Consider the following 10,724-nt stretch of genomic DNA (forward strand, 5'->3'; position numbering starts at 1 on the left):
GCAATGTTCCTCAAGCCTCGGAGGGAGATGATAGAGATTTTCCACTTATTGCAAGCATTCAGAAGTCACTTATTTTCAGTACTTTGGCCAGTTATGAATCTCTGCAGTGGCCATGGATCACTGCAAAAGAGAAGGTCCCCTGACCGAAGCTGAGAGAAGCACTGATGATGGGCACAGATGTGGTTATTTAGAAAGCTATTTCATGGGGTGTTTGAACTTATTCTTGAGAGAATAATGGGGCCTCGTGACTCTCTTACCAGACATGAAAAATCTGGGAACCTAGGAAGATGGAGGAGCAAAGACGAAAGCCCATCGTGTGCACACGCCATATTCAGCGACAGCATATGCACAAACAATGGAATGTGCTGGGATGGGTTAGCAAAGAGGACAAAACAGGAGGTGACGTTAGAAAGGGCCACTGCTGTGTGACAAGACTCTTCCCAAGGAAACCCAACACACACAGTCACACACACAGTCTACTCACCCCAGTTATGGGGCCCACGACAGGCTAAAGTATGGATACCACCAAAGGCCAACTTGACAAACTATGAGCTTTATCAGGGGTTACTTACAGGAGCAGAAATGACTCAAGGACAGCTGGATTACCAAAGCCCACCTCAGCAGTAGTGACAGCTCACAAAGCTGGAAACATGGAGCCCACTGCACAGCCTGCAGGCAGCTCAGCAGGTTAGAGGGTGTCCTTTCGAGGTGCCTCAACTGTTGGACTAAACCTCTTCCAGGCAGCTTGGTTATAGTTATTATGTTTAGTTATTATGTTATTATGTTTGTACCAGAGTCTTTTTTTTATTGATTTATTTTTTATTTTATTTTATGTGCATTGGTATTTTGCCATGGGTGTCAGGTGTTATTATGTTTGTACTAGAGTCTTTTTTTTTATTGATTTATTTTTTATTTTATTTTATGTGCATTGGTATTTTGCCATGGGTGTCAGGTTCCCTGGAACTAGAGTTACAGACAGTTGTGAACTGCCATGTGGGTGCTGAGATTTGAACCAGGGTCTTCTGGAACAACATTCAGTGTTCTTAACCACTGAGCCATCTCTTCAGTCTCGCCAGAGCCTTCTTTACAGCTTGGCCTTGGTCTCTCTGGGGCAAATCTCCCTTCCCCCGTCCCTTGTTCCTTTCCCATCTCCCTGTCCTCTGTCTCCTGTCTTTGTCTTATTCCATGCCCCTTTCCCTCGGGGACAAATAAATGTGGGTGCTGAGAACTTGGTCTTGTGTCTTGTGCCACCTTCAAGCTCCTTTCAGCGCAACTTGTGGCAAGGGAACCCCTTTTCAGGGAGACTCAGCAGGATTCCCTGAGGGGCTGGAACAGGGGTCAGAAGAGAGGAAGTTAAAAATGACTGCGGGCTTATGTCTGTGCACTGGAAGGCAGAGCTGCTGGTACCGACAGGACAGAATCGGGTAGAGTAGATGCAGGGAAGGATCATCAGTCATATGGGATATGGTCAGGAGTGTCTCCTAGAAGAAGTGCAGGGGGAGGGGAGAAGTAGGCAGCTCCATTTGTCAGTCCAGAGTTCTGCAGGGTGATCAGATTGGGAATCTGAAACCATGGAACCATCTGAGGTTAGCAACTGAAAACAGTGTCCCAGGATGACACGGGACCTTCCAACACAAGGAGAGGATGACGAGGAACTGGCAGAGGTTGAAGACAGATCCTGGAGTCTCTGAGGGACACACTATTCCGCTGTGACAATGGAAATTCAAACCACACCATCGGTTACAAAGCAGAAGTCTTTGTCAGCCTGGTCAGTGAGGTGGGGTGAAGACAGAGCAGGGAGCTTGAGGAGACTCAAAAGAAAGCAGTGGCCAGCAATGGGCAAATGTCCGAATACATCACCAGTTCAGCTGGTAAGGTGGTGGGTGTCTTAGCTAATACTAACTGTCATCTTGACACAACCTAGAATCACTTAAAAAAAGAGAGTCCCAGTTAATCTTTATCAAGATTATTTGTGGAAATACCTCTGAGTGATTGTCTTTACCGTATACGTTGATGTGGAAAGACCAGTCCGCTGAGGGTGGTACCATTTCCTTGGCAGGTGGTCCTGGGTAATATAAGAAAAGTAGCTAAGCAGGAGCCTGTGAGATACCTAGCAAGCAGACAGCATCCTCCATGGTTCCTACTGTACTTCCTTGGCTCTGCATGGGTTCCCTGGTGGGAGGTAATGTCACATGGAATAACAAATAGGTTTGCCTTCAAGTTTCGGTCTTGAATTTCTGCCTGCCTTCCCTCAATGATGGGTTATGGCATGTGAGATGAAACAAACCCTTTTCCCCCCAGCTTGCTTCTGGTCGCAGTATTTTTATCTCAGCAAGTGAACGAAACAGCAGTTGTCGCTGGTCTAGCTCTCCCCAGCAATCACTACGAAACGTTACCATGTCACGGCCGAAGCAACAATGGATGCCCTTGTTATATTTTTCACAAACAACATGCACAACTCTCTGATCAGCTCAGAGATACACAGAGTTAGTATTTAACAAAATACCAAAATGTACACTGGCTGGATCAAGTGTCTGTCACCATCGCACACTGCATTATCTTGTTGCTTCAGCAATAATGTCAATGGTTTTGCATTGGCCACATGCCTAAATGCTGGTCCAACTCTATAATTTAAATACATATCATACTAATAGCATCATTGTGCCAAAGCTAAGGGGTTATTTGGTGGTTGGTGTTTCCCTTCGTCTTGAAACACAAAGAGGCTCTTTTCTGCGGCTGCCCAGGATGCAGGTGTAGCATTGGAAAATGCCTCAAAAATTCCACCCATTCATTTGCCTGGGAAAAATAACTAATTTCTTAAGTTGTAAAAATATACTTGCTCTTCCACATGCGTGGGCGGAGGGAAACGGGTTATAATGCACTGTTCCCAGCTAATTTGTTTGTGTAGTGAAACCATGAAAACGTTTCCAAATAAACCGTCTGAAAGGATTAGGCTGCATTTCCCTCCGACATGTCAGGCGTATTTGTTGTTTTATGCTGAGCCTTCACCTGCACACATGAGAGCTGGGCGAAACCCATTTCCGTCCATTTAGAGTTTGTCATTTCCAAGTGTCACTTGTTAAGTGTTACTAGATGCATGTCTAGAAAAACCCAGACATCTTCTTCAAATCGGAAGTGCAATGAATTTGGATCAAGAGTGTCTTTAACAACTGGAGTGGGGAATGCTCATGGTGCCACATGTGGGAGCCCTAGACACATGCAAAGTATCACAGAGCATCTGGACAGTGTCTGGACCTGACCTTGAACCTGCAGTGGCTGCCACTGAAAGAAATGGCTTCAATTACAACTTGGACTGTTCTTTTGAATCCAGAGTAAATGGCTCTAAAATGAGATACTTACAACAGGGCTATTTGTTTGATATCGTGGGCCGTGAAAGGCAAGGCATATGGAACACTAACTGCTCATCGTCCTAGTCTCACTGACTGCCCTGATGCAGACTAGGAATGTCTGGTTCTCAGGACATTCTTACTAGAGTGGTCAAAACCTGATGTGAGAGCGTTGGCTTGGACACTTGTATGGCTCCTGCCAATACCCTGCTTTCTGTTTCTTGGTTAGTTCTCTTGGTGCTTTGCAGAAGGGAGGCATTGAGGATGTTAAAGCATCCTCGTGTGAACTACTAAAATTAGCTTCACGTTATTTGTGACTCTCAATTTCCCTACTTCCTTCATTTCAAATCTGTCATGTTCATTACCTGCCTTGAAGAGCGACCTGCAGCCGAGATGAGGCTGTGCATCCTGGAGCCCATCCTGTGGCTATATGGAACCCTCTTGTCAGTTAAGAACAAGCCCAGGCTGGCCTTTAGAGCAGTGGTTCTCAACCGGTGGGTTGTAAGGGAGAGGAGGGTGTCAATCCTTTTACAGGGGTCAAATATCAAATACCCTGCATATCAGTTATTTACATTATGATTCATAACAGTAGCAAAATTACAGTTATGAAATAACAATGAAATAATTTTGTGGAAGTGAGTCACCACAGCATGAGGAACTGTATTAAAAGGGTCACAGCATTAGAGAGGTTAAGAACCACTACTCTTGGGGAAGGAGAACGCTGGCTCCTGAACTGCCTCAGCCCCCTCAACATATAGCAAATGAGACAGCATTTCCAGGAGAGCCAGACAGGGACCAGACCAGGGCACTCTCCCTTGACCAAGCCCAATGACCTGGGTTTGGAATATCTTCTTACAGAGAATGGCTGCCCTGCGGGAAAAAGTAGGCATGCCCGATGCTAACACCAACAGGGCCTCCCTCCCCTCCTTCTTCCTTCCCATAAATCCTTATCCTTATCTGATGACAACAGCTGACTTTTGTCAGAAACTGCCTAGTCTGTTGTGAGGTGACAAGTTGAACTGTGAACACTGGGAAGTTTCTCTGGAGAGGGTATGCTAAGAAAAAAAATGAATTCTCATCTGTAGCCCACATGTTGAAGGAACTACAAACCAAAGCCACAGTGATGAGATACCCCGTATTCTGCAAAAGAAAGAATAAAGTTAAAATCTGCCAGCAGCAGAGAGCACGTGCTCTTGGGGCAAACTGTTCTCCTTCTCCGCTAAGCTTTGTGGGTCTGAAGCACCAGAAACGGGGTGAAGAGGTGGGCAATGTGTTCCTTTTTCTGGGTCCCACCTGCAGAAGCCTTAGGTGAGTCGGGGGAGAGCCCAGGGAACATTACAGAAGAGAGGGCGGAAAGACTGTAAAAGTCAGAGAAGTCTCATGTAACTGCTGTGAGACTGAGTCTCGCTGGGAATGTCTGATGCTACACCCATAAAGCCTCACCAGCGTGACTGCCTAAATCTGAGCTGAGTAAGGGCAGCAGCAATAGGCATGTCACAGTAGATGGGGGAAAGCCCGTGAGGCTTAAACCAAACTCATTTTGTCTCTTCTGAGATGCCAGCCACCACCTGACTCACATTCCTCCTCACAGGCCCGGGTCTAGATCTCAGGAAACCCAGACCCTCTCCTCTGTCCTTCCAGTTCTAGGTAAGGCCGCCTCCTGTGTTTATACTGTCTATGTAAGTACTGTAAGTATAGTTGGCACTCCTTGGATTCAGGTGGTTAAGATGCTTCTAGAAGCTGAGAGGTGACACCAGATAAGTCATCATGCAGACAGCAGGTACAAAAAAAAAAAATAGGAAAGAAGGAAGGAGGAGCCTATAAACCAGCTGCAGTACCAACATCTATCTGTGTGTCCAGAGAGAAGGCATGTCTAAGAAAACACTTCCACATAACAGGGCCCTAGAACTTAGTACACCCTGAGACCTTATCACAACTGACTCCACAGTGGAAGCACCAGTCAGGCTGTAAAACTCAGCACGTAGACAGTACCACCTGCCAAACTAAAACAAAGGCCTAATCAATCCATCCAAGTCCATAGTTCTGGGAAAGTCTCTAAATGTATTCACTTTGCTTTTTGGATTCTGTAGTTCTGCTTCTAGCTAACTGTTCTTGTTAACTGAAGTATGCCAACCCGGAACATGGTTTTTATGCTTTAACGTTCATCCTGAGAAAGGCTTGGAGGGACACTGGAGTCTCAAACACCTAGTGTGGTCACCAACCCGCTAATAAAGACTTGCTACTGGCCCACTGGCTTACACCCATGTTCAAGCAGTCTTCTCTGGTGAACACCCCACGACACATGTAAGGGTCTCTGCCACAGAGTACACACCTGTTTGGGCTGCGACCCTGACTGCTCCTTGACCTGCACATCTTAGGGATCCCTAGTCTAGGAAAGACTCCTCTCTTTCTAAAACGAAAAACATTCTGGGGTGAATTTTTTGTACATTTTACTCAAATACATATGATGGGGAAACAGTAGCATAAGAGTGTTCATTCCAGAAGACGGGAGCCATAGCCCAGGGTGTGTGTGTGTTGGGGGGGGGGACTAGGCAGATGAAGCTCCACAGCAGCCTCAAAAAAACAGAGGGAAGAGCCAGATACCTGACAAGAGAGAGTCTGTGTAGGTTGTTCAGATCATTAGATTAGACTGAGGTGACCGGGCTTGGAGTAATCTTTTATCTGTATCGCTTTTAAGAAACAAGGGGGAGAATTATCAAATCTCAATGAGGAGCTAAAGGAAATTGCCGGCTTTGAGTCGTGGCCCTATCACAGGACCGTTTAAAGCATCTATTTACGGGCAGACTGAAGAGTGCAGATTGAAAGTTCTCCATGCCAAGAAATCAGTATCCGTAGCACGGCCAACAGCATCAGCCTATGATACACACACCTCATCAGTTTTAGAAAGTATAGATTAAAAACTTTTACCTAATCATACTAAAAAGTATCAACTTGTAACAAACTAAAATCTGAATGCTACCTCCTGGATATGATTAAGAACATCTAACTTAGAAAAAAATCACTAACATCGTACTTTGATTAGTTGTTCAAGACTAAACTAGGTCAGGGACTGGGCTTGGAACTCAGAGGCAGAGCACTTGCCTAGTGTGGGTCCTGGATTCCATCACCACACAGCACTGCAGGAAGAGAAGAAAGTGTTGACGGGGAGGATATATGGATCATTTACTTCCATTTGATAATGAAACAAGCCCAATAGTTCCATCAAATGAATTTATGCACCACCAGCATTGTAGTATTGCTTCAAAAATCTTATGTCTGTGAGGTGTCTGAGGTCCTTTGATTTGACCGTCCCCTATCAGATTTATATTTTTATCATTTCTTTGGTGAAATATTTCTTCTTTCATTCTTGAAAATACATTAAATTATATTTGACACTTCTTTTTTTAAAAGAAAGCAAGCAGAGGAACACAGTAGTTTGAAGACTACAATTGCTGAAGAACTTGAGCGGATGATGTGAGTATTGGATTGGATTCTTCCCAAGGAAGTTTCATGAGCAGTTGATCAGATTAAACCTTCATTAGGAGCACAGGAAGGAAGCATTTGAGAGACGCATAATGACTGGAAATTCTTAAAGCATACATAGATGAAAGCAAACCTCTCGCTAATGATAGTGCCCTTCTTACCAGTGTCTTTGGTAGCCAGAGGCAGTAGAACATTTTTAAATGAAAGGGAAGAGAGCTGATGGGGTCAGCATGAAACCCAAAGGGAAGTTCTAGCTTCCATGAGACCCCAGAGTTTGACTACAGCTTATCTCCCTAGAACCCATAAAAATGTCTAATCCTCAAAATCTCATGTCAATGGTATTGAGAGGACAGAAACGCAACCTGACTGGTGTTGAGAGACGAGTCTCGAGTCTCTGGAAAGTGATTAGATTAGATCAAGCACCGGGATGCAGCCCATGATGCAATCATTGAATTCGGCTGGTTTTGTAGAAAGGAGAGGAACTCAACACCTAGAGCCACACACTCCTGCATGATGCAATCTGGAGGGGTTCATCAAAGCTTACACTGTGCCCTCTGAATCTTGCACTTCCAGGATCACCCACCTAAGCAAATGCATACTCTTTACAAAGCAGCACACCTTTCGGTTTCGTGACAGTAATTGAAGAGCTGAGTAGAGCAGGTGGGAAGGGAGAAGCCTGGAAATAAGTGAAAAGATGAGGTGACGGCAAATAGAGGGGAGATCTGAGGCTCGAGACTGTAGGTGGGGGCAGTCGGAAGAACATCCCAGCAGGGAAGGAGACGAGGAACACGTGAGGACCTGTAAATCGCCAGGGTTTAGTTTATAGCGATTCACACTGCTAGAATGCAAACCACCCTCCATGATCTTCCCAGCCTTTACCCCTGACAGCAGAGTAGTTTCGTCTTCTGAATGTGTGGCTGTGGGTGGGGGTTGGGTGGGGAGTGTTCTTTGTTATGAGATTGATTCATCTCCTTTTCCAACGTTTTCTGTAAAGTTTAGTGACCATTTTAGATTTTGGAAACTCTCTTCCAACTCTCTAGCTCTGGCTTTGTAGCACAAAAGCAGCCAGAGGTAATGTATACAGATAGGAACAACCACGGCCGTGTGTCAGTGACATGGTATTTGAAATAGTTGAGTGGGGTTTGGCTCATAAGCCTCTGTTGCTAACTCCTTGTCTAAGCAAGCATTTGCCAAAGTAGATTCCAGTCTCCTACATCAGGAAGTGTTGCTGTGAGAGAATGCTCTTGTATTCTGTAAAGATTTCTTACTTGTATTAGTTTGATAAAGCACTGATTGGCCAGTAGTCAGGCAGGAAGTATAGGCAGGGCAACCAGACTAGGAGAATTCTGGGAAGAGGAAAGATTCAGTCTCTAGTTACCAGCCAGAAGCAGAGGCAAGCTGGAAGCTGGTTTTATGAGGAAGAGGTTTTCCTTTTGAATCCCCAAAGTGTGGCGGAGGTCTATGGGACAGCTGCCACAACATGCTCTGAACTTCCCAGGCATGCACAAATCTCTCCTGAAGCATCTCACAGATTCTTCGCTTTCTCAAGGTGGTGTTCAACTCTAGGATGCTGCTTTGAACAGCTTGCCTCTGCTCTGGGACTCTGCGCTAGCCTGATTTCTGCTCACAAGCCATGCATGCCCTTAACTGAGTCACCCTCACTAACTACATTTTGATATGTGAGACTGCTAAGAATGCCATTAGGAAGTAACATGACTAGTTTCTTTGAACAACAGAAATGTATTTCCCCTTGATCCTGGAAGCTGAAAGTCAAGGCATCGGTAGGATTCTTTTCTCTTGGGGTTCTTCACTCTGGTATAACCGTCTTCTTCCTCTGACTTCACATGATTGCCCACTAAGCATGTGTTTGCATTAGTCTTTTCTTAAAAGAACAACAGACATATTGTACTGGAGATCACTTAATTAATCCATTTTAATTTAATTATTGCGCCCCTCACCAGACTTGACACAAGTTGAAATCATCTGGAAAGAAGGCCCCTCAGCTGAGAAAACACCTCCCTCCGTGTGGCCTGTAGGTGAGTCCGTGGCAGCATTCTTTTTGATTTATGGTCGATGTGGTAGGGCTGAGACCACTGTGGACGGTGCCACCCATGGGCAGGTTGGTTGTATAAACAGCTGAGTAATTCATGGTAAGCAAGCCAGTAAGCTGGGTTCCCCTGTGAACTTTATTTCAGTTACTGCCTTCATTATCCATGTGGCTTCTCTTCTTGACTGACTATAAACAGAAATAAACCCTTTTCTCCCTCTAGCTATTTTGTTTGGTCATGATATTTTTCTCAAGGCGACGACTAGCAAACTAGTACAATTATCAACTTAAAGACCTTGTCTCCCCATGCATTCATCATTTGAAGTGCTGGGGCTTAGGAGGTCACTGTCTTTTCAGTGTGAATTGGAGAGGAACACAGTTTAGCCCACAACTGTGTATATTTTTTATAAAAGTTTATAGATGGGGCTCGCTGTTTATTTACATAGTAAAACTTTAAATTGTTCATTAGCCGTTTCCTTCATTAAAAACCTTTTTGCAGTGCTCGCTTCGGCAGCACATATACTAAAATTGGAACGATACAGAGAAGATTAGCATGGCCCCTGCACAAGGATGACACGCAAATTCGTGAAGCGTTCCATATTTTTGAAAGATCAATGATGAAGACAAGCAGAAGATCCTAGACAAGTGCAACGAGATCATCAGTTGGCTGGATAAGAATCAGACTGCAGAGAAGGAAGAGTTTGAACACCAGCAGAAAGAACTGGAGAAAGTCTGCAACCCCATCATTACCAAGCTGTACCAGACTGCTGGTGGGATGCCTGGAGGAATGCCTGGTGGCTTCCCTGGTGGAGGAGCTCCTCCATCTGGTGGTGCTTCTTCAGGGCCCACCATTGAAGAGGTGGATTAAGTCAGTCCAAGTAGACATGTAGCATTTGTTCCACAGGGAAACATTTGAAGGACCCAAATTTAGCAAGTTTCATGGCAGTTTCAAATTCAAACTGCTACAATAAATTTACTGGGCATTCTCAATACTTGAACATGTTCCATGTGCACAGGGAGTGAAATAAACATTGCACTTTATAACTGTATCCTAAGTGGAAAATGCAATGTCTAATAAAACAGAAAATGCAATGTCTAATAAAAATATTTAAATTGGCACCACCAAAAAAAAAAAAAACCTTTTTGCATTGGTCTTGAATCTGTCATTCTAGGACTCTAGAGGTTAAGACATGAATTGTAGATCATACTGGGCTTTAATCTCAAAAGATAAATAAGTAAATAAAAGTAGAAGCATATTTCTCTCGTGAGCTTTAATCTTTTTCTATATTCCAACTAATAACCCAGGTTTCAGAATCTAACCAGCATTCCCTTCTCACATCTCTATCTCTTTTCCTCAAGGTGACCAGATGGCCACTCAATCATCAATCCTGTTTATGTAATGAATACCTCTAATGGAAACTCTGGGTCCTGAGCTTGGGAGAATGTTACTGGCCAGCAATCTTCTAGCATATTGTCACACATCAATGCTAAAAAACCAATGCATCCTGACCTCTGTCAAGGAAAAACACAACTTTCTCTCCAAAGAGAATATTGTGCCACGTCCTACGAATATAAACACTCCCTACTGGAGGGAGAAAGAAAGCTAGTAACATCCAGGAAGTTAAGTGAACTTACAAAACTACTGAAGCTCAGAAAACTACAGGACCAAAAGGATCTTCCCTGAGCTTATAGAAAACTGTGGGTGAAGAGGGACACTTCTGTAGAGCCACCTAAAAACATGAGCAAAGAGCTCCTGGGCTATCGTTTTATGAATCGCCGTGCATGCTGGGGTGGGGTTTTCAGTTCTGTAGCCCCTAGAGGTTCACCAAGTTCCTATAAGTTAACTC

At 44.4% G+C, this 10,724-nt stretch overlaps 1 non-coding gene across 1 annotated transcript; it reads left to right on the forward strand.

Moving 5' to 3' along the window:
- The first annotated feature begins 9,375 nt into the window (after positions 1 to 9,375).
- LOC119824148 lies at positions 9,376 to 9,482 on the forward strand. Its single transcript, XR_005287068.1, has one exon. It is a non-coding gene; the product is annotated as a U6 spliceosomal RNA (small nuclear RNA).
- The last annotated feature ends 1,242 nt before the right edge of the window (positions 9,483 to 10,724 follow it).

This window comes from Arvicola amphibius, chromosome 9, assembly GCF_903992535.2.
Source record: "Arvicola amphibius chromosome 9, mArvAmp1.2, whole genome shotgun sequence".
NCBI classification, from domain to species: domain Eukaryota; kingdom Metazoa; phylum Chordata; class Mammalia; order Rodentia; family Cricetidae; genus Arvicola; species Arvicola amphibius.